This window comes from Hevea brasiliensis, chromosome 11, assembly GCF_030052815.1.
Source record: "Hevea brasiliensis isolate MT/VB/25A 57/8 chromosome 11, ASM3005281v1, whole genome shotgun sequence".
Taxonomy (NCBI): domain Eukaryota; kingdom Viridiplantae; phylum Streptophyta; class Magnoliopsida; order Malpighiales; family Euphorbiaceae; genus Hevea; species Hevea brasiliensis.
Window position 1 is genome coordinate 5,687,913 of NC_079503.1, and position 5,099 is coordinate 5,693,011.

A 5,099-nucleotide genomic window follows, 5' to 3' on the forward strand; every position below is an offset into this window, starting at 1 on the left:
TCAAGATATCATCGAGACCATTCCGGGATAGCTGTCGATCCTCTGAAAGAAGATGGTAGACCCCAGGACTTTGGCAAAATCGGGGTTCTCCCTAACAGTCCGGTTATTCTTCAAGGAGTCGATCAGTATTTGAGCACCACGAGAAGAGGTCCTCCCAGAAGCTTGAGTAGGCCCCCTTTCTGGGCTTGGAACAATTGGGTGAGGTGGAGGCTGCTCTTCCGTTCTAGGAGGAGATCGGACAGCTTCTGAGGTCGGCGGACCCGAAGGTTGAGGCGGGTCTCTTTGTATCTCCCGAGCTCATGGCCGGTGTTGAAGCATTTACAACGCTTCATCTCCTTTACTTTCCGGAGATCTCTCTTTCCTTCTTCCGCTTCCTAGAACCCTCACCACCCGCCATACGCACAAAGAAAAGGTTAGTGAGATCGCTAAGGTCGTGAGAACCGAGATATAGAAAATACCAATGCAGGTCGAGCGGAAGTTCGCGGTCTTGGCGGTGAGCAATTGAATAGTCCAATGGTGCGGCTCGGCTCACCGCATCCAAACAAGAATACTTTTGAGTGGCGGCGACTCTTGAGATCCATCACTATTAAGCTTTCCTCGACTCGGGGTAATGTGCTTGGAAGCAAGGGCCCCTGGTACCACCGGCTCTGAGGAAGTCCTCAAGCGGCTCGGATCTTTGCTCCTCGGAATGAAGAAAGCGGTTCTTCCAATTCTTAAGGGATGAGGCGGATCGGAAAAGAGCCCGCAATGAGGCTTCGCTGAAAGAACCGATGTTCGTCATCCTTTGTGAAGTTAGTGCATGCAGCTCGGCGAATACCTTAGCCGTGAGTCCGATTCCCTTTGCTCGGCATAGACCTCGGAAGGCTACCAAGATCCGCCACGAGTTGGGGTGAATTTGAACAATGCATGCTCGGTGAAGTTTTAGGACCTCCTTATAGAAGTCGTCTAGAGGAACCTCGACCGGCCTTTAAGCGTTCCTCGTACACCATAACCATGTCATTCTCTTCAAAGGAGTGATCGACACGAAGATCGCCGTGGCACTTGATTAGCTCGTCAATCGGGCGAATGTTATATTCTTGGCTAAGCGATTGCGGTCGGATTCTCGAAGAACCGACGGTAGCTCGTCTATAGGAGAGTCTCTCTCCTGAAGAAGGTGCGAGCCTTGATGGTATGACCGCCCCGAGTTGGAGCGGAGGCCACAGGAGGTTCTTGTTGAGCAGCTTGGCGCCTCTTCTTCATCGACGATGACCACGAGAACCGAATGGAAGGAGGGCTTGCCGCTCTCGACCTTGGCACCGCTCATTTTCAAAAGAAATAAAGAATTTAAACTAAAGAGGATCAAAGCCCTTACGAGTCCGATCGTCGGAAGAACTTGAGAAAAGCGAGAGAACTTGAAGTTGTGAGCGAGGATTGAAAATGGAATGAGAGAACAAGCGGCTAACCCTCCCACCCCTATTTATACTAGTCCGAGCATTTAATGCTCGCGAGGTTCTAGGCGCATCGATTGGTGGGACTCGGCAATTTTCGACACTTCTCTCAAATATCCGAATGTTCAGAGATCGGTTAATTGGAGATCGGCATAATAAGTTAAATATTTTGAATAAATGATCAGTTAAGTGTCATTCAGGTAAAGAACCAGATCGGATAACCACATTAGAGATCGGAAAATAATCAATGCGAAAATAATAAGATGATAGCAAACAAAATAAAGTCTTTATTTTCAAAAGATCGGATTACATCATTTGGGCGATCTCTAGGGATCGGATTACACTAAAATTGGATCACATCATTTCTGTGATCTCTAGAGATCGGATTGCATTGAAAATAAAATACATCATTTGGGCGATCTCTAGGTATCGGACTACAATAAAGGTCTAACTACATCATTTGGGCGATCTCTAGAGATCTGATTACATTTAGGATTACATCATTTGGGCGATCTCTAGAGGCCAGGTGGAACATCCTATCTAAAGGCCTATGTCAAAGCCTAGTCTCGTGGTGAATCAAAAGCGTGTTTGACCAGAGGCCATTTGTTGACATCGGATAGATGTGCAGCTCAGATGGGGTGACTATGACTCCCATGAAGATGAGAGACATCGTCACCGATGTTACCACCCGAAACCGACCGCTGTCGGAACACCCAATGTGGAGGAAAACCGCTGTCGGAACACTCAATGTGATGAGAAACCGAATGAACTTCAGTTGAGCGACTCGAGATCGGTACAACCAAGGTCCGCAATACTGGTCGGTCAAATCCGGTCCTCTCACCATCGTCGATTAAGGTCATTCGATCACGGGATCGTAAATTTTCGATCGGTGAGTAAAGAAGTCCATCGGAAAAGATCAAAGCCACGATTATAGCGAACTTCCACCGGGCGGCTAGAAACGAGGAAAGTAAGAAAGGAAGAGAGGAAAATCTGTTGTATGAAATGTCTCTGTCGACAGGAGTATTTATAGGGAAAATCGGCATTTATTGCTTTGAGCAGAAACGAGCAACGCCGGAATCGAGGACAATTAATACTTTGACCGGACCGGACTGAAGAAGGAAAAGATCGGAATAGTAGATCGGAAGGTGGGAGACCAGCATGAAAGGTCGGAAGAACATGTGAAAGAGATCGGAAAGAGGAGGATCGGTAGGCAAAAGAATAAGACAAATTCCAATAACCGTAATCGAGAATCGAGCCGAGGTAGTTAAGGCGTTGCGCGAGATCTCCACCGCACGCCTAAGAATCGCCATAATCTTGAGTGCTAGGGTATGTCATGATCCTGTACATCCCAATCTCCACCACGATCCCACTTGTAAGGACAAACCCGGAACCCTTAGATCAAGAGAGAAGACGACAATACCAGCGTCTTTCGCTCTTAGCCCTCGGATCGTTCCGGACAAGGAAATTTGGGACCGTCAGATGGAAAGAAGAAAAGGACAAATATTATGAAGAGTGATCTCAACCATTCATTTTGATTCTCTTTAATTCCTGAACCTCCGATCATGTCCTTCGAAATCTCGACCCTCCATCTCCCTCAAATAAATCCTGACCCTTCACGAAGAGCACCCGATTCCTATAAATACCTGCATAAAAACTGTTCAAGGGACGGGCAAAAAATAGACAAGAGGCTGTTATTATAGCAGAGGAACTCTGAAATTTCATTTAGTTTGCTACTCTGCTACTTAGAAGTGTCGATCAAAAAGACTTTTGAAACTAGTTTTCTGAAGTGTTTTTCTTGAAAAGATTCTGAATACTGGAACTCTACATTTCCAGTTTGTTCATTATCTGGTCACACTCTCACTTTCTGCCTTTTATCATCTCTGTTTTCATTGTCCAAGCTCAACTTCATTCCACTCGGTTCTTTTCATCTTGATCTGATCGCATTTTAGCTAAGCACCCTCCAGTTCACGAGGAACACCACCCCTCAGGCCAATCAATCCGTTGCCTTATCACTATTTGACACCCCATAGTTATTTTAGTAGATTTGGCTCCTTACAGGTAAGAGCTCATACTACTGTTTTATTAAGTGCTTACATTTACTTTCCACATTTTCTTTGTTCTTCTCACATCTGTGACTTTCTACTTTTGCACAAATGATCCCCAAAGAATGTTACTGTAAGAGCTCATACCACTGTTTTATCGAGTGTCTGCATTTACTTTCCGCATTTTCCTGTGTTCTTCTTACATCTGCAACTTTCTTCAAGACTATTTTTGCACAAACGATCCCCAAAGAATGGCACTCCCAAATCATCTATTTAGTGATCAGTTCATTTTTATTAATCTTCATCTTTTTTGAAAGCAAGTTTTCTAACTCCTAGTAGTATGTAAGTGGTTGGGTAAACGTAGGTAACTGCAACTTAGGGGTCTCTTTTAAAAGAGAGAACATGAATAACACGTCAGGAAGATAGCCAAACTATTAGGCCGACGTAAACAGCAATTCGACAAAGATGTCATAAAGTGGAATAAGACCAAAGTAAACGAAATAGAGTAGATCGGTCATTAATAGATATTGGTAAAATGAACGCATGGAAGGTCGGTAAATCAAGTCTAGTTTTCCCTATCTAGTCAAAAGGTATCGAGAAGCCTTATCCCCAGCATCTTAGAACGCCAGAATCCTTAGCTTTAGGCTCTTATGTCATGTAGTTGAAATTAAAAATCCGGGAGATCGGAGAAATCCCTTCGAGCTCTATTAATCTGAAAGAGATCGGAAGAGAGTTCTTATCCGGTCTCAATCCAAAATTTTAATAAACGTTAAAAGAGATCGGAGGAGAGTTCTTATCCGGTCTCCCTTCAAAATTTTAATAAACGTTAAAAGAGATCGGAGGAGAGTTCTTATCCGGTCTCCCTTCAAAATTTTAATAAACATTAAATAGGGATCGGAGGAGAGTTCTTATCCGGTCTCAACTCAAAACATTAATAAATAACTCTAAAGGAGATCGGAGGAGGGTTCTTATCCGGTCTCCCCTCAAAATTTTAATAAATAACTTAAAAGAGATAGGAGGAGGGTTCTTATCAAGTCTCACCTCAAAATTTAAATAAATAACTTAAAAGAGATCGGAGGAGGGTTCTTATCCGTTCTCCTCAAAATTACAATAAACAACTTAAAGAGATCGGAGGAGAGTTCTTATCCAGATTCTCACACCGTTCACTAAGGTTGTCTCATTTACTTATGTATCTGGGTGATCCAAATTTAGTGAAAAATCAAATATTCCTTTTACCAAAAGGATTAACATTGCCGTCAAGCCCTCCTAACTAATTTATAAAGGGCGAGAATTAAATCTACTTACCCTTATTAAGGGGACGAGGTGGGGTGCCTAACACCTTCCCCACCCGATTACGGACACCGAACCTAGAAACTCTGTTTTGACGTGGTTTCGTTTATAATTTAAATTCTCAAATGGTTTTCTTTAGATTCACTCAAAACTAAGGTGGCGACTCCTCACTTTTTCCCACTTCGGTGAGTGATCGTCCAGGCGACCGCAAAATCTATTGCGACAGCTTGGCGACTCCACTGGGGATGTATACCCCGGTCTAGTGGTCCAAAAGTAGATTTAATTTTGTCTGATCAAATTATAGTTAGATGGGCTCACTCGGCGATGTCTTATATGTTAA